The 19957-nt window shown below is 41.3% G+C and overlaps 1 long non-coding RNA gene across 1 annotated transcript in view; it reads right to left on the bottom strand.

Annotated features, from left to right (window-relative positions):
• Positions 1-3956: 3956 nt before the first annotated feature.
• LOC123789551 (uncharacterized) overlaps positions 3957-19957 on the bottom strand; it is a 35936-nt gene continuing 19935 nt past the window's right edge. Inside the window, exons 5-6 of the long non-coding RNA XR_006778836.2 lie at positions 10730-10945; positions 3957-4017 (exon numbers count right to left, since the gene is read on the bottom strand). This is a non-coding gene — a long non-coding RNA (uncharacterized LOC123789551). The remainder of the gene's footprint in view (positions 4018-10729; positions 10946-19957) is intronic.

Raw genomic sequence — 19957 nt, 5'->3', positions numbered from 1 at the left:
CAACTTCGCCCAGACATTCCTTAGATATTATCTATTGTGCTAGAAGACTCCAAAGAAATCATTAACTCCTTGACCTTTACAAGAGGGGCATACATTAAGGCATGTGTAGGCTGGGGGTGCAGGTCCTAATAAGACTAAAGGCAGGAAAAGGAGCAAAGAAAAAAACAGGGTTTTTTTTCATGGGGTCCCTTCGGTTTCCCTGTCTCACTCCCTCTGGCACAGGGAGCGGAAAAGGGGCAGCCCAGCAGACACCTGGCAGGGACCTTGCCCATCACTCCAAAACAACCAGCAGCAGGCCAGCACCTTCCTGGTCCTCCCCCTTGGGCAGAAGGCAACCCAAGGATGCCATTTCACAGCCTCTTTTCCCCTAAAGGAAACCACAATATGGCACCCCAAAGTATGCCTTTTTGACATAAAATTATTTTGAGCTGAAGGCTATTAAAAAACAGCCAAGGCAGTAAAATCTCCTCCTCTTCTGCCTAAAGATTTCATTCTTTCACTGAAGACTCCTCTTCGCCCAGAGATGAACTAGAAGAACCGGCAAACAGACTATTGGTTTCCTCCCACATATTTACCTTCCCACAGTTCTCCGCCCTTAGAAGATTAAAACTGCTCCTCTTTGTCCTTTACAAATGCATTCTTTGTATATAAGCTGAAATTCTAAACTGCCATTTTAACTTACTTTCGATTAACTTTTTCCCACCATGACATGCAGGGCACACATTAATAAACCATTTGTCTTGTTAATCTTTTTGTTAAAGAGCCGCAGTTAAAACTAAGATGGATAGAAGCAGTTGTGCCTCGCCTATGTCCCTGGAGCGCAAGGTCAATCAGGTAGGCTCTTCCCTGTCCGAGGCACCAACAGAGATCCGAGGAGAAGCCCACCAATAGCTGGCAGCCCAGAGGGCAGAAGTAGGAGAACACTTTCCCTCCCATGGGCCCCCAGCATCCTCCACTCCTCCACCCCCTGGCTAGAAGCAATGGTAGGCCCAGGGAAGCTCTCCTCACCCCCATGCAAGGCACCAATAGGGATTGAGTGGGATCCTGCCAGCACCAGCCAACCCAGGGACTGCTCTCCTCCTGGGGGCCAGCTGGTGTCTCTATTGCCTACCTAGCAGTGCCAGGACCAGAGAAGGGTATTGGGCCCCAGCAGGAGGCCCCAGCAGGGGACAAAAGGAGCCCCAGCAGCCTCAGGTGAACTAAGCAGACAAGAATAGCACTGTAAGAGCTCTAAAAATTAAATTGTCATTGGAACCACAACCCACAAAAGTAAGCCAAGACCTACATCTTAATTGCCTGCTAAAATATGAGATTTAAATAGGATTCAGATTCTCCTAACAATATCCCAAATGCCTAGGATACAATAGACAACACTCACCATACCAAGAACCAGGAAAATCCCAAATTGGATGAGAAAAGACAATCAACTGCCAATACAGAGATGAATCAAATATTGGAATGATCTGACGAAGATTTTAAAGCAGCCATCATAAAAAAAAAATGCTCTTAGAAGCAATTATAAGTTTTCATGGAACAAATAAAACAATAGAAAATATCAACAAAGAAATATAAGTTTTTAAAAATGGCAATTATAGGGGCACCTGGATGGCTCAGTCAGTTTAGCATCTGACTGGATTTCAGCTCAGGTCAGGATCTCAGGGTCATGAGACTGAGCCCTGTGTTGGGCTCCACACTGGGCATGGAGCCTGCTTGAGATTCTCTCCCTCTGACCACCCCTCACTCCCACCCTGGCTCACATCCTCTCTCTCTCAAAAAAAAAAAAAGGAAGTTATAAAACTAAAAACTATAATGACAGAAATAAAAACTCACTGGGTGGACTCAGCAGTAGAGGGCAAATGACAGAAGACCAAATGAGAACACCAGCTACTAGAATTTACTTACTGAGCAACAGAAATACAAAAGACCTGGGGGGGGGGGGGGACCAAGAGAGCCTGAGGGACTCATGGGACAATAACAAAAGATCTCACTGCTGGGTCCCCAGAAAAAGAGAAGTAATGGGGGGCTGAAAAAATAGTCAAACAGTGGTCAGAAAGTTGCCAACTTTGGGAAAAGGCATAAACCTACAGATTAAAGAAGCTGGGCAAATCCCAAGGCAAAGAAATCCACACCTAGGTACATGACAATAACTTCTGAAAACTGAAGTCAAAGGTACTGTGGCTAACACGGTATCGTACAGGCATGGAAATCTGTACTTTCATTGTGGCAACACAATGCAAATCCAGAAACAGACTCATGTATATGATAATTGAGTATATAAATGAGTGGATATGTATCCATGTATATATACATACTCATGTATATGATAATTGAGTGATGAATGGTGGCAGCTCAAATAAATGGAGAAAGGATCAATTATTCAATCTACAGCTGGGGACAATATCTTTCTATTGGAATAACAAAGTTTGATCTCTCTCTCACATCATAACAGTATGATCAAAAATTAATTCCGGTCAAATTAAAATGTTAAACATAAAATGTACACAAGAAAGCTATAAAATGAAAAAATTCCAGGCAAATGTCTGTCGTAATCTTGGGATAAAGAGCTTTTTAAACTTGAAACCAGTTCAAAAAAACACTCAAAGAAATTTTGTTTCATTCTCCATCTGACAGAAAATGAGTGGCAAGAATAGAGCATTTCTTGAGACTGCTTTTTAGCTCTGTGAATTTTCTTAACACTTTTCCTCAGATAATTTAAAGAGAATTTATCACCTATATCATGCAGCTAGGGTCTTCATATTGAAGTCTTCATGAAAGAGGAATTCAGCTGCGTCCATTTTGATGTCAGACTTTCCAGTTGGGTTCTTCTTTCTAGCAGGTCTCAACTCTGGCAAAAGACACTTCAGGCAAAGTATCCCATGATGGAAACTGAAACTACCCCTCAAGCAATGCAGACCGCCCTGAGCCAACAAGACTGTGCCCATGACCGATTCCAAGGCAATGATCGACTTGATCTTCACTGCCCACCTGCACTCACTCACTGACCTTTGTCCCACATCTTCCTTATATAAACCTAGAAGTATTTTCGGCACTTTGGAGACACTCTTTGAGACGCTAGTCTACTGTCTTCTGGTGGTAGCCTCATTGAAATAAATCTTTGTTTCACCACCACTCCGTTCTCTGCCTTTGGATTCTGACAGTGGTGAGTGGCTGAAACTATCCTATTTGGGACCCCCAGAGCCAGATGCTCTTGTGCTCCTGCACCCCCAGCTTCAAGGTGGTTTCAGCCACATCGATCCCAGTCTTAGTCTGCTTGGGCTGCTCTAACAAAAACACCATCGAGTGGGTAGTTTTAACATTTATTCCTCACGGTTGTGGAGCCTAGGAAATCCAACATGGCGACATTGGCAGATGTGGTTTCTGGTGAGAGCCCACTGCAGATGGCTATCTTCTCATTGTGTCTTCACATGGCCAAAGGAACAATATTGTTCTCTGTGGTCTTTTTTATAAGGGCACTAATCTCGTTCACCAGAGCTCCACCCTCATGACCTAATTACATCACGAATACCTCCTAACACCATCATACTGAGGATTCAATTTCAACATAGGAATTTCAGAAGGACACATTTAATTTGTAGCATTCTCGTTCATCAGAAAAGTAACAGTCTCTATGTTATATCAGCCACAACTGACTACAAGGTTAAGAAAGATTAAGAAAGTCAGTATTTGGCGTTCCCAGTCTCGGTAGTGGAAATTGCCATGAATGGTCTGCAACAAAAATTGCAGCTGGAATCACCCCTACACTGTTGTGTACCTTGGAAAAGTAAGCTCTACCCCTACAGGAAGAGGCAACCTAATGTCATTTTCTTTTGTAGTCTTATGTTGAAACTCTACCAATGCTTAAAGCTTCTGTTTTCTTTAGAGCTATAGTTCATTTTGTACTTCATTAAAAGGAAGTTAATACTTACAATTATAGCCAAGTTGAATCTGTTGGTCAAAGATTCTGGGCTCAGCTCCACATACTTCTGTTACATCATGTTACTGCTCCTCCTTGGAGCCCTGTGGCAAAATTCAAACATTTTGTCTTGTATTTCAATCTTTTTTAACAAAAAATATAAAAACAGGAAAGACAAGACTATAAAAGGAGAAGGGTGGTGTAGAGCAATAACAGGGTAGACTCTTCTGTATTGACCCAGATAGCAAAATTTAATTTTTTAAAAGATTTATTTATTTATTTGAGAGAGAGAGAGAGCGTGTGCACATGCCTGTGCAAGTTAGGGGAAGGGCAGAGGGAGAGGGAGAGAATCCTAAGCAGTGCCCCCCCCCCCCGCCAAGTGCGGTGCCTGACACGAAGCCTCGATCTCATGACCCATGAGATCACGAGCTGAGCTGAAATCATGAATGGGATGCTTAACCAAATGAGCCACCCAGGAGCCCCATCCAGATAGTAAAATTTAATATTAACAATTTCGAAGAACTATAGGGACAGAAAAAGTGATCAAATGGTCATATAGTAACACCAATATTAATTTATTATATTGTTAATAATAATAAACACCATAATGTATTTTTAGTAATAAATCGACAAAAATCCCATAGTTGTAAGCTATACTTTCTCTTTTCCCACCCTTTCATGAACTAATTTTACAAACAATGAGAGATCTATACCTACCACCTCCCTTTTCTTGAACTTTCTTTCTGTCTACAGTGTGACTTCATTTAGCATTTAGATTCTCGCATGACATCATGACCAAAATTGATTCCAGATGGAATAAAAATTGATGTATAGAATGTCTTATAAAGAACAGTAATTTAAAAGGTTAAGTCCCCGTGCATGAATAAACAAACAGATAGAACAACATATAATCTATAGAAAGAGATCTAAATGTATATGGGAATTTAGTATAAGCTAAAGGCAACATACCAAATAGTAGGGAAAAATTGATTTGTAATAAATGGTGTTGAGACGCTGAGAATCCATCTGGAAAAAAATTAACTTGGCTCCCTATCTCATTCTTTACGCCAAAATAAGCTTTACACGAATCAAAATTTTAAATCTAAAAATGAAATCTTAAAAGTAGTAGAAAAAACCCATAAATTAATCTTGATATATATCTAAACAAGACACAAATCCCAGAAACTAAAAAGGAAAAGATTGATAAATTGGACTCCATAAACACTTAAATTTTCAGTACGGCCAAAAGTATCACAAATGAACTTTAATGACAAACCGGGAAAAACTAATGATGACATTATTTGGCGAAATACTAATTTTCTTAATATAGAGAGGATCTTAATAAACAACTGTTTCAACCCAGCAATTCAAGTTTTGAAAATTTAACCATTGGTGGTGTTCTTGCATACGTATACAAAGACATATTTACAAGATGGTTCATAGCAGCCTACTATGTAACCCAAGAGACTGGATTCATAGTTGTTCATTCTGAGATGTTCAGTGGAAAACTGTGTAGCTATTTTTAAAAATGGGCTCCAAATCCACAGATGAATCTAGAAAGTTCCTAGGTATATCATTAAGTAAAAGAAATAAGGGGCAGAAGACAGTTTGTAATAGGCTAGCATTGCTTAAAGGGTATACACCCATATGTGCACAGAAAATTCTAAAAGAGTACTTGAGACCCGTTGATGTGTCTGGAGATCTGAGTTGGAAAGCAATCCGACTTTTCATTTTGTATTCTTTTGTGCTATTTGACTTTTTCTTTTTGCATGGGAATGTAATATATATGCATATATTTCCTTTCAAATAAAAAAATTTATGTACAAAATTAAATAGCGATCAAATTTCTGAAGGGGAGTAAAAGTAACAAAAACAATCAGGAGGAAAAAGATTGATCAATGTGACAACATAAGATTAAAATCATCTATATTATAAAATACAAAACTTAAGCTGCAAAGAAAACTAAACACAAGAAATTTGACGAAGGTTTACCTCTTAACTATGTTATTAGCGCAAATAAATCAACATGACGAACACCAAGAAGCCAAGGTAGGTGCTCAAAAGACATAAACCATTCACAAAAGCACCCTTACATTTTCCTTCATAGCACTTAGCACAATTTTAATCATATATTATTGTGTAACTATTTGTTTAGTGTCTATCTCACGAATCTATAAGATCTCTCTTTTTTTTTTAAGATTTTATTTATTTATTTGACAGAGATAGAGACAGCCAGCGAGAGGGGGAACACAAGCAGGGGGAGTGGGAGAGGAAGAAGCAGGCTCCTATAAGAGGAGCCTGACATGGGGCTCGATCCCATAACGCCGGGATCACGCCCTGAGCCGAAGGCAGACGCTTAACCGCTGTGCCACCCAGGAGCCCCACGAATCTATAAGATCTCTGAGGGCACAGTAAGTCTGCGTTGTTCACTATGGTGACCTCACAACCGGCACGCTGCTTGAACATGTAGGAACACAATAAATATTGAGGTACTGTATTGATCACATCCTCTGCCGCTGGGGTCATGACGTTGGCTGAAGACACAACTCCTGACCCTGGACACCCTCCTTTCACCTGGGCAGGTGATACCGACAGCAGTTTACTAGTGTCACATAATCACAGCCTAGAGAAGGAAGACACACCAGGCAAGGACAACACAGGGCTTGTTGTCCGGAACAGTGAACAACGAGATGCCAAGGAAGGGAGGCTTTGCGGTATCAAGAGGGTGGCTTGCCTCTTGGTTCCTGCGGGAGGATGTAATTGGCTTCCATGAATAATTCCACTCACTGGCAGGGAACTAAAGCCCACTACTCAAGGATATGCAGGAACTATACCTAGTTCCTCTGATAAGGTGGCTTGTTTGAGCTAGAAGACCTTATCCTTGAGAGCAGAATGGAGTTGGGGAACTTGATTTAGTCCATGGAAGGCCATCCTAATTTCACCAGATTTCAAGGCATCACATGATGCTGGACCTTAATTTTAGGTCCACATTTGCTAGATGGAATACTTAAAACTTGAAATGTGTTTGAACTGAAGAGTAATCTGAGTTTAAAATTAAAACAATACTACTTTTTTCCCTGTCAAATAAGCAAAGATTTCCCAATACAATAATATTTAATATTAGCCTTGATAAAAGGGTTTCATCACACCCATGCATGCTAGTGAAACTTCACACTTATGAAAGCAATTTGGTCAGCTGACTCCTTAAAAAACTGTCAGAAAACTGGGGACACCTGGGTGGCTCAGTCGGTTAAGCTCTGATTTGGGCTCAAGTCATGATCTCGGGGTTCTGGGATGGAGCCCCGCATCAGGCTCTGTGCTCAGCAGGAAGTCTGCTTGTTCTTCTGCCTCTGCCTCTCCTCGGCTCCCCCTCCCCACACTCCCTCTCACTGTGCTCCCTCCCGCGCCCTCTCCGCACCCCCAACCCGCTCAAGCTCTGTCTCTTTCTCAAAAAAATAAATAAAATCTTTTTTTTTAACTGTCAGAAAACCCTATTAGATCAAGGGGAGATAATTTTATTAGACTCACTGCAATGAAGCAGAACATGACCTTGCCAGAGTCTCAGAATGGGAGTTTCTCAGAATGGGAGATTAAGACAGGATATATTTAGAATTTTAGTGCCTGGACTGGGAGATGTTTAAAGTAGGCCTTACATGGGGCGCCTGGGTGGCTCAGTTGTTGAGCGTCTGCCTTTGGCTCAGGGCGTGATCCCGGCGTTATGGGATCGAGCCCCACATCAGGTTTTCCGCTGGGAGCCTGGTTCTTCCTCTCCCACTCCCCCTGCTTGTGTTCCCTCTCTCCCTGGCTGTCTCCCTCTCTGTCAAATAAATAAATAAAATCTTAAAAAAAAATAGGCCTTACAAAGTGGGGAACTATTGAGGATTGGGCATAGATTACTGCATAACTTTGGACTGTTGGGTACAGTAAGGCAAGGAAATATTGATCTGTTGGGTGTTGCTTTTTTTTTTTTTAAGATTTTATTTTTAAGTAATGTCTACACCCAACATGGGGCTCGAACTCACAACCCCAAGATCAAGAGTCACATGCTCTACTGACTGAGCCAGCCAGGTACCCTTGATTTGTATATTTTAGTCTTAAGAAACACTTATTTGTTGATTCATAAAGTATGCCCTATAGCAAGCAGCTAATTTGTTTCTACTTATTTTTAGTATTAGTTAGCAAGGAGATGAGTATATTCCTCATCCTAGAATTGTTTAGCTCAGGGACAGGAAGTATGTTGAGTCTCAGAACTGTTTAACTTGGGGAATGGAAAGTATGCCTGCTCCCAGTACTGTTTAACAAAGGGACAGGGAAACACTTGGATCTCCATCTTCACATCAAATATACCTGATTTGGTAGACTCTTAGGATAGAGCTTACACAGTCTCAGCCCAGGTTTTATCTACACTACTTAGTACTATGGTAATGTGAGACGATGTGCCTTCTTTCGGGATTCTATACCAACAATGTAATTCAAGAATTACATTTTTAAAGGAAATAAACTGATATTCTCCATGCTCAAAAATGTACATTATGCTAGTGTACTATGCACTTTGCATTATTTTTGGTCAGCCGCAGGGATGATGTTCAAAATTTAATAACCAACGGAGCATGGGCATTGAATGAGCAAAATGTTAACAGGCTGCAATGAAACCAGTTTGAGTATATTAGGAAAATATCAACCCAGCTATCCCACATCGAGACACCAAATCCAAAAATAGATGGGAAAGATGATTTTGCCCCCTGCTACAGAATCCTAGTGAGCTTAACACAACAAAGTGTTATCTATCACTAATGCCACACTTCCACTGGGTGTTTGTAGGCTCCGCTTTTGTCAACAATGTCCTTGCTCAGGACCCAGGCTGATAGAACAGCCATTATCTGGAATACCAGTCACTGTGCAAAAATGAAAAAAAAAAAAAAAAAAAAAAAAACCTTTGAGGTTCTTGCATTAGCAAATACACGTCACTTCTGCTCACAATTCATTTGTCAGTTCTAGTTACTTGACCCCACACAGTCACAAGGGGCCATCAGATGCAATTCTACCATATGCCTGGAAGAGGGGGGACAACACAGTGCATAGCACTAGCGGCTACCATCGTATACTTTATGGCCCTTAAATACTTAATTTATTCTTCTCAGGCACATTCACCACGCCCCCAAATGAACAACCCAAAAGTCTCATCTAATTGTATTATCAAGCTCAAATCATGATAGACCCTACATTTGGAATGATATCTGGATTCACTACATCATATCCAGATGTAGCTTCTCTTCTTCTAAAGAATTAGTGTATTAGTCAGCTATTAATGCAATAATGATGTGTAACAAACACTCCTAACCTCAGTAGCTTAAAGCAACAAACATCTCTGTTTTCACTCAAGTTTGACTCAGCTCTGTTTCAGGCGTTTCCACATTTTCTTGGTGCAAGAGACATGCTCACTCTGTGACAGTTTACAGGAGCACAGGAGCACAAGCCAAAGGTACAACATTTGAAGCCTTTACATATATTATCTACATTTACATTCCATTGGCCAAAGCAAGTTACATGTTCATATGTTCACAGATCACAATGTAAGGCCATGTTCAAAGTCATTAGGACAGAGAAATACACACCCTCACAAGGGAAAAGTGGAGAGGAGCAATTATTTGACAAGCAATAATCTGATTCACTATACCTGTGAGTTAGAAGTATAAACTCTTTATCCCTTATACACCCATGATACAATGGTGAATCGGTACAGGACACACACAATATATTCCCATTTGAAAAGGGAATGAGTAGGAAATACATCGCAGATACTGGTCCATTTTAGCATCAAGTAGCTCCTTGAAAAGGTTTACCGTCTATAACTTACTGTGACCCTTGGTTCCACCTTTTGCATTTCCTTCCTTTTCTATTTTGCTCCTCAGCTATGTTTGAAAAGATCACTGGAGAATATGCCTTCCTTGGGGATTGAGTAGCTTTCTTAACCTCTTTCCTGCTGACAGAAGGTTGGAGACTAAGGACGATTTTATATCTTATCTTTTAGTCTAAGATGTTGGTTCTTTTGTCACCACTCTGGTCAACTTCTTACCTATTTGGTCCAGTTAAATGAAAACGCCAATAATCCCATCCCACACTTCTAGTTACACTTTTTGAGGTTTTCTATACTTTTTGGGTTTTTTTGTCCCATGATTCTGCTGGGCTTAACTGAACATTCCTAAGTTTATCAAGCTCCAGTGGGAGAACCACACTGTTAATATCCTTCCCCTCCCCCCTACCACTGTTCCAGATCATTCCGTCTAACTGAAAGGATTAACTTGCCTTTGCCTTAATCCATTAAAAGGTTTTACAAAGGGATGTGATGGTTACACCCTTGATTTAATCCTTGCCCAAAGGATAAATTCTTATTGGCCTTGGTCACACAAAGGTTCTCTGCATTTTATATTCTCGGTTGGGCCTGAAAAGTAGTCCCTTCTTCCAACCCTGAAAATTCTCAAATTTCTGGACTTCCCATTCCCTTTCATTTTGGCTGGAACACTTGACTCCCACAAAGAGTATCACTTGTCACTTAGTTCCAGCAAAGGGAGTCAGAGCATGCAGTGACTTGAATATGTAATTTGGCTACTTATCTGTCTTTCCTTAGAAGGGAGCAGGCCTGTGGCGGCAGGAGAGGTAGGAAGAGCTGTCTTCACTCTTAGAATTTTTTAATTTAAAAAAAAAAAAAAAAGCAACCCTTACCAAGGAGGGTTGTGGAACAAGTACAGGTAACTTCTGTTTATGGCTTAACATTAGCTTAAAAAAAAATTCTTCTCAAAAATCCCTGTGACTCACCTCCTTGAATTCTGAATATTTTCTGCACTATCTTATGCATTATTTTCATGTGTAGGAAAAGGGCGTGGAATCAATCTGTTCATTGTCCAGTTATTCCTTCTCAACAGAGAGTGCAAAGATGGCATATCTGGCTGGAAAAGAATCAGTATTTAATGCCCAGGTGGCGATGACTGCAGTAGGAGTTATGGTCGCGTGGGTCTGCCTAGAATAGAAGACCTACAGGAAATAAAAGAAATGTTAGATGAGTAAAACCAGTTACCGAAGGCTACCACTGCTGCCTTCCTTTCTTCACGCAGAAATACCTTTCTACTTCAGGCCCCTTCCCCTTCTCCTGGGATTCTGACAAGTTATTTCTAGTCAACTTCATTTGCCTTCAATATTTGCTTATTTCAATCTCTCCTCATGTTATTAGGGCGATGTGTGCCTCGAATGTCACTTTCATTACATGAAGCTAGTATTATAATCTACCGTTAGTAGTAGATATTTTTTTTAAGATTTTATTTTTAAGTAATCTCTACACGCAACGTGAGGCTCAAACTTACCACCCCTGATCAAGAGTCACATGCTCTAGGAGGAGTTAAGATGGCGGAGGAGTAGGAGACACCGTTTTCAGCCGGTCCCTCGAGTGGAGCTGGATAGGTACCAGACCAGCCTAAACAACCACGGAACCAGCGTGACGCAGGAAGACGCATCTGGATCTCTACAAATGAACATCTCCAGCGCTGAGTATTGAGGTACGAAGCGGGGAGCCATGAAACTGTGCACAGATATCGGAAGATAAACGGAAGGGGGAGGGAGCCGCCGTGTTCGGGCACCGGGAGGTGGTAGCCACTTGCACGGGGGAGCGGGAGGGCTCGTGGTCGGCACCCGCAAAACAGCAGACTGAGACCGTGAGCCGGGTGCGCGCGCCACCAGGCATCTCGCGGAACCCCGGAATCCCGGTGCGCTTACTGGATCCAGACTGAGACCGGGAGATCCGGGAGCGCGCGCGGGGCGGCTGGCGGCTGGCGGCATTAGAAACACAAAGGACAGAGACGCGCCGGCCCTGGAAGTGAGGGCTGGGACGCCGGGTGTGGGGCGCACATCCCGGACGCTGCAGGGTTGAGCAGCACCAACAGAAACAGAGTTAAAGTGGCCAGAACATTAGTAGAGAACAGGCCGCAATCCCTCTGTTCTGTGACAGAGGCTGAAATTCGGCCGCTGCTGCTCTGACTCTCAGAAGAGGCACAGCAAACCGCCAGGGAAAGCCGCCAGAGAACAAAGCCTGGAAATACCGGCTCAGGGAGTGCCCATCCCCATCCCCCCTCGCAGGGGACACGGAGACTCTACCCAAACAGGGCTGCCTGAGTATCGGCGCGGCAGGCCCCTCCCCCAGAACACAGAAGGCAGGCTGAAAAATCAAGAAGCCCACAACCCGGGCGCCTGGGTGGCGCAGTCATTGAGCGCCTGTCTCCGGCTTAGGGCGTGATCCCGGCGTTCCGGAAAGGAGTCCCTCATCGGGCTCCTCCGCTGGGAGCCTGCTTCTTCCTCTCCCACTCCCCTGCTTCTGTTCCCTCTCTCGCTGGTTGGCTGCCACATAAATAAATAAATAAAATCTTTAAAGAAGAAGCCCACATCCCTAAGATCCTTATAAAACAAGGGGCACGGCCTGGGACCCAGTCAATAATTTGGGCTCTGGAAACCCCGCAACCTCTCTTCATCAGAATGACAAGAAGGAGAACCCCCCCCCCCCAGCAAAGAAAAGACAGTGATTCTGTGGCCTCTGCCACAGAAATAATGGATATGGATGTAACCAAATTATCAGAAATGGAATTCAGAGTAACGATGGTCAAAATGATGAGTAGAATTGAAAAAACTATTAACGAAAAGGTTACTGAGAATATAGAATCCCTAAGGACAGAAATGAGAGCGAATCTGACGGAAATTAAAAATTCTATGAGCCAAATGCAGGCAACACTAGAGGCTCTGACGGCCAGGGTCGCAGAAGCAGAGGAACGGGTTAGTGAATTGGAGGATGGGTTAATAGAGGAAAAAATGAAAATAGAAGATGGTCTTAAAAAAATCCACGCCCACGAATGTAGGTTACGGGAGATTACTGACTCCATGAAATGATCCAATGTTAGAATCATCGGCATCCCCGAGGGGGTGGAGAAAAACAGAGGTCTAGAAGAGATATTTGAACAAATTGTAGCTGAAAACTTCCCTAATCTAGCAAGGGAAACAAACATACGTGTCCAAGAGGCAGAGAGGACCCCTTCCAAGCTCAACCATGACAAACCTACGCCACGTCACGTCATAGTGCATTTTGCAAATATTAGATGCAAGGATACAGTACTGAAAGCGGCCAGGGCAAAGAAATTTCTCACGTACCAAGGCAAAAGCATCAGAATTACGTCAGACCTGTCTACACAGACCTGGAATGAGAGAAAGGGTTGGGGGAGCATATTTAAAGCTCTTTCAGAGAAAAACATGCAGCCAAGGATCCTTTATCCAGCAAGGCTCTCATTCAGAATTGATGGAGAAATAAAGACATTTCAGAATCGCCAGTCACTAACCAATTTTGTAACCACGAAACCAGCCCTACAGGAGATATTACGGGGGGTTCTATAAAAGTAAAAAGGCCCCAAGAGTGATACAGAACAGAAAGTCACAGCCAATACAAACAAAGACTTTACTGGCAACATGGCAACATTAAAATCATATCTCTCAGTAATCAGTCTTAATGTAAATGGTTTGAACCATCCCATAAAGCGCCACAGGGTTGCAGATTGGATAAAAAGAAATGACCCATCCATTTGCTGTCTACAAGAGACTCATTTCAAACCCAAAGATGCATTCAGACTGAGAGTAAGGGGATGGAGTACCATCTTTCATGCAAATGGACCTCAAAAGAAAGCTGGGGTAGCAATTCTCATATCAGATAAATTGGATTTTAAACTACAGACTATAGTTAGAGATGCAGAAGGGCACTATATTATTCTTAAGGGAAGTATTCAACAAGTGGATATGACAATTATAAATATATATGCCCCCAACAGGGGAGCAGCAAGATACACAAGCCAACTCTTAACCAGAATAAAGAGACATATAAATAAAAATACATTAATAGTAGGGGACCTCAACACTCCACTATCAGAAATAGACAGAACACCCTGGCAAAAACTAAGCAAAGAATCAAAGGCTTTGAATGCCAGACTCGACGAGTTGGACCTCATAGATATATATAGAACACTACACCCCAGAACCAAAGAATACTCATTCTATTCTAATGCCCATGGAACATTCTCAAGAATAGACCATGTTCTGGGACACAAAACAGGTCTCAGCCGATACCAAAAGATTGAAATTATCCCCTGCATATTCTCAGACCACAACGCTCTGAAATTGGAACTCAACCACAAGGAAAAATTTGGAAGAAACTCAAACACTTGGAGACTAAGAACCATCCTGCTCAGGAATGACTCGATAAACCAGGAAATCAAAAATCAAATAAAACAATTTATGGAGACCAATGAGAATGAAAATACAACAGTCCAAAACCTATGGGATACTGCAAAGGCAGTCCTAAGGGGGAAATACATAGCCATCCAAGCCTCACTCAAAAGAATAGAAAAATCTAAAATGCAGTTTTTATATTCTCACCTCAAGAAGCTGGAACAGCAACAGAGGGACAGGCCTAATCCACGCACGAGGAAGCAGTTGACCAAAATTAGAGCTGAAATCAATCAAGCAGAAACCAGAAGTACAGTAGAGCAGATCAACAGGACTAGAAGCTGGTTCTTTGAGAGAATCAATAAAATTGACAGACCACTGGCAAGACTTATCCAAAAGAAAAGAGAAAGGACCCAGATTATTAAAATTATGAATGAAAAAGGAGAGGTCACGACGAGCACCATTGAAATTGGAAGGATTATTAGAAATTTTTATCAACAGCTATATGCCAATAAACTAAGCAATCTGGAAGAGATGGAATCCTTCCTGGAAACCTATAAACTACCAAGATTGAAACCGGAAGAAATTGATTCCTTAAACAGGCCAATTAATTATGAAGAAATTGAGTCAGTGATAAACAACCTTCCAAATAACAAAACTCCAGGCCCGGACGGTTTTCCTGGGGAATTCTACCAAACATTCAAAGAAGAAATAATACCTATTCTCCTAAAGCTATTTCAAAAAATAGAAACAGAAGGAAAGCTACCAAACTCATTCTATGAGGCCAATATTACCTTGATCCCCAAACCAGGCAAAGACCCCATCAAAAAGGAGAATTACAGACCGATTTCCCTAATGAATATGGACGCCAAAATCCTCAACAAGATACTTGCTAATAGAATCCAACAGTACATTAAAAGGATTATCCATCACGATCAAGTGGGATTCATACCTGAGATGCAAGCGTGGTTCAATATTCGCAAATCAATCAGCGTGATACATCATATCAACAAGAAAAGACTCAGGAACCATATGATCCTCTCAATCGATGCCGAAAAAGCATTTGACAAAATACAGCATCCTTTCCTGATTAAAACCCTTCAGAGTGTAGGAATAGAAGGTACATTTCTCAATCTCATAAAAGCCATCTATGAAAAGCCTACTGCAAATATTATTCTCAATGGGGAAAAGCTGGAAGCCTTTCCCTTAAGATCAGGAACTCGACAAGGATGCCCACTCTCGCCACTATTATTCAACATAGTACTAGAAGTCCTTGCAACAGCAATCAGACGACAAAAAGGGATCAAAGGTATTCAAATTGGCAAAGAAGAAGTCAAAATGTCTCTCTTTGCAGATGACATGATACTCTATATGGAAAACCCAAAAGAAGCCACTCCCAAACTATTAGAAGTTATAGAGCAATTCAGTAACGTGGCAGGATACAAAATAAATGCTCAGAAATCAGTTGCATTTCTATACACGAATAATGAGACTGAAGAAAGAGAAATTAGGGAATCCATCCCATTTACAATAGCACCAAAAACCATACGTTACCTTGGAATTAACTTAACCAGAGACGTAAAGGACCTATATTCTAGAAACTATAAATCACTCTTAAAAGACATTGAGGAAGACATAAAAAGATGGAAAGATATTCCATGCTCATGGATCGGAAGAATTAACATAGTTAAAATGTCCATGCTACCCAGAGCAATCTACACTTTCAATGCTATCCCGATCAAAATACCAATGACATTTTTCAAAGAACTGGAACAAACAGTCCTTAAATTTGTATGGAAACAGAAAAGGCCCCAAATCTCCAAGGAACTGTTGAAAAGGAAAAACAAAGCTGGGGGCATCACAATGCCAGATTTCGAGCTGTACTACAAAGCTGTGATCACAAAGACAGCATGGTACTGGCACAAAAACAGACACATAGACCAATGGAACAGAATAGAGAGCCCAGAAATGGACCCTCGGCTCTTTGGGCAACTAATATTTGATAAAGCAGGAAAAAACATCCGGTGGGAAAAAGACAGTCTCTTCAATAAATGGTGCTGGGAAAATTGGACAGCTACATGCAAGAGAATGAAACTTGACCACTGTCTCACACCATACACAAAAATAAACTCCAAATGGATGAAAGACCTCGATGTGAGACAGGAATCCATCAAAATTCTAGAGGAGAACATAGGCAACAACCTCTACGACATCGGCCAAAGCAACCTTTTTCATGACACATCCCCAAAGGCAAGAGAAACAAAAGATAAAATGAATTTATGGGACTTTATCAAGATTAAAAGTTTCTGCACATCCAAGGAAACAGTCAGAAAAACTAAGAGGCAGCCCACGGAATGGGAGAATATATTTGCAAATGACACTACAGATAAAGGACTGGTATCCAAGATCTACAAAGAACTTCTCAAACTCAATACACGAGAAACAAATAAACAAATCAAAAAATGGGCAGAAGATATGAACAGACACTTTTCCAATGAAGACATACAAATGGCTAACAGACACATGAAAAAATGTTCAAAATCATTAGCCATCAAGGAAATTCAAATCAAAACCACACTGAGATACCACCTTACGCCAGTTAGAATGGCAAAAATAGACAAGGCAAGAAACAACAATTGTTGGAGAGGATGTGGAGAAAGGGGATCCCTCCTACATTGTTGGTGGGAATGCAAGTTGGTACAGCCACTCTGGAAAACAGTGTGGAGGTCCCTTAAAAAGTTAAAAATTGAGCTACCCTATGATCCAGCCATTGCACTACTGGGTATTTACCCCAAAGATACAGACTTAGTGAAGAGAAGGGCCATATGCACCCCAATGTTCATAGCAGCAATGTCCACAATAGCTAAATCGTGGAAGGAGCCGAGATGCCCTTCAACAGATGACTGGATTAAGAAGTTGTGGTCCATATATACAATGGAATATTACTCAGCTATCAGAAAGAACGAGTTCTCAACATTTGCTACAACATGGACGGCACTGGAGGAGATAATGCTAAGTGAAATAAGTCAAGCAGAGAAAGACAACTATCATATGATTTCTCTCATCTATGGAACATAAGAACTAGGATGATCGGTAGGGGAAGAAAGGGATAAAGAAAGGGGGGGTAATCAGAAGGGGGAATGAAACATGAGAGACTATGGACTATGAGAAACAAACTGAGGACTTCAGAGGGGAGGGGGGTGGGGGAATGGGATAGACCGGTGATGGGTAGTAAGGAGGGCACGTATTGCAGGGAGCACTGGGTGTTATACACAACTAATGAATCATCGAGCCTTACATCGGAAACCGGGGATGTACTGTATGGTGACTAACATAATATAATAAAAAATCATTTAAAACAAAACAAAACAAAAAAGAGTCACATGCTCTACCAACCGAGCCAGGCAGGCACCCCAACGGTAGATCCTTAGAGGCTCTATGCATTTACCATCACGTTATAAATTTGAATTTTACAGCCTCGTTAAGGCTACTATGAGGAAGTTTTCACAATACTTTCAAAAAAGAGCAAAGTACAATATAAAAGTGATCCCGAGTTATATTGTTCCAGGAGAAGAAATTCTTGAACAAGTCACTTAATCGCTCTAAATTTCAATTAAAAAAAAAAAATCTGTGACATGTAGACAAAAATGAGTCATCCTCGTGCCCTGGGAATTAAAAACATGGAAAATCTTTAGCAGAGTGCCACACATATAGCAATTGCCCAACAAAAGTTTGCTATTTAGAATTTATTTAAAAATTTAAAGATTAATTATCAACTAATATCTGTATAAATATAAAATAAAATCACTTAGTTACCAATAATTACTTTCGTAACAATCTTAAAGTGCTCGATCTAATGATAGTGTAGGCCCAAGGAAAAAAACTTACTTTGATACCCATTCTTGATTCCCATAAGTGAGGTCTAGCTGCAGCTGGGAGTTAAAAGTTCTTCCTGAACTGCACATTCCAATAATTTAATGGGAGTCTTATAAGTGATTGTGCCCCACTTTAGGTGGCCCTTTCCAATCAACTTTGGCCCATTTTCTTTCTGTTTGCACTTAAACACGTTTAGAGCCACATGGCCCTCTGGTTCCAAATTATACTCTTAAATAGCCATTTAAAAACTCTTCTTTCTGGGGCACCTGAGTGGCACAGCGGTTAAGCGTCTGCCTTCGGCTCAGGGCGTGATCCCGGTGTTATGGGATTGAGCCCCACATCAGGCTCCTCTGCTGAGAGCCTGCTTCTTCTTCTCCCACTCCCCCTGCTTGTGTTCCCTCTCTCGCTGGCTGTTTCTATCTCTGTCAAATAAATAAATAAAATCTTAAAAAAAAAAAAGTCAAAAAAATAAAACCTCTTCTTTCTTAGAGCTAAGCAAACGAAGAGTATATTACAAAAGAAGAGATCACAGCTCTACCAAGCCTAGGTCTACAATGTATGATTGTCCTCTTTCAGTCCTGAGAAGGTTGTCCTAGCAACCAGCTTTAGTAACTTGCTCTATTTTTCTCTCTTAAAGCCTTTGAAGTTATTCTGAATAGAAAACTAAAGATTATCTATTAACTGCCCTAGCAGATTTCTGAACACCCGCAGAAAAACGTGGGACTCCTGCCTGAGCCACAGTCACTGTCATTGGCACATGGCTTCATGGTATTACAGCCCAGTCTCTAATGTGGCTAACCAACCAATCAACCAGAATTTCTCGAACACTTCCTATATTCCGGGCACTACAAATACAAGAGTGAAATGCAGCCTTCGACCTCCATAGTTTCAATCTAGTGCTGTCTAATCTCTAAACCTGCCCTATCCAATATGATACCCATGGCCAGATATGGCGATCGAGCATGTGAAATGTGGTGGGTCCAAATTGAGGTGTACTGTAAGTGCAAAATACACACTGGACTTTGAACCAAAAAATGTAAAATATCTGATAATTTTTATGTTGATTGCATGTTGAAATGATAATGTTTTGAATATACTGTGTTAAATAATACATATCATCAAAGTTAATTTTACCAATTCCTTTTTTTTTTTTTTAAAGATTTTTAATTTATTTATTCGACCGAGATAGAGACAGCCAGCGAGAGAGGGAACACAAGCAGGGGGAGTGGGAGAGGAAGAAGCAGGCTCATAGCGGAGGAGACTGATGTGGGGCTCGATCCCATCACGCCAGGATCGCGCCCTGAGCCAAAGGCAGACGCTTAACCGCTGTGCCACCCAGGCGCCCCTAATTTTACCAATTTCTTTTCACTTTTTTTAAAAGTGACTACTAGAAAATTTAAAATTACATATGGCTCCCAACACATTTCTGCTGGATAGTGCTATTCTAAATGTATTCATCAAAATTATTTGAAAAACTTACTAAAATGTGGATTCCAGGTCCCATCCCATATCTATAGAATTAGCATATCTGGGTAGTGGAGTCCAGGAAAAAGAATTTTCAACAAATGTTCTAGGTGATTCTTATGCAGACATAACCTTAAGAAGCATTGGTCTTTTGACTAGTAAGCCAGGAGCCATGAGTAATTCTTATTTCAAATAAACTTATTTTCATTGTTTAAGCAGATGATAAGGCAGATGACTGACAGTTAAGAGAGGTTCTTTCCAGTGAGTCCAAAGTGGTTTCTGGCACCATCCCAATAAAGACGAGGAACAAAAACAAAGCACTCTTTAGCCGGACAATCCATTGCATAATCACTCTCACGTACATCATCTGATGTTATTATGCAAGGGGCAGGTACTTTGACGAGAGAAAAAGGAAATGTAGGCTTGGTCTACAGGCAGTCTGAGGACTGTCTTATC

The sequence above is a fragment of the Ursus americanus genome, chromosome 3, assembly GCF_024610735.1.
Source record: "Ursus americanus isolate L20-20 chromosome 3, mUrsAme1.1.p, whole genome shotgun sequence".
Taxonomy (NCBI): domain Eukaryota; kingdom Metazoa; phylum Chordata; class Mammalia; order Carnivora; family Ursidae; genus Ursus; species Ursus americanus.
The sequence above is the reverse complement of the archived record's forward strand: the minus strand, read 5'-3'. Positions and strand labels throughout refer to the sequence as shown.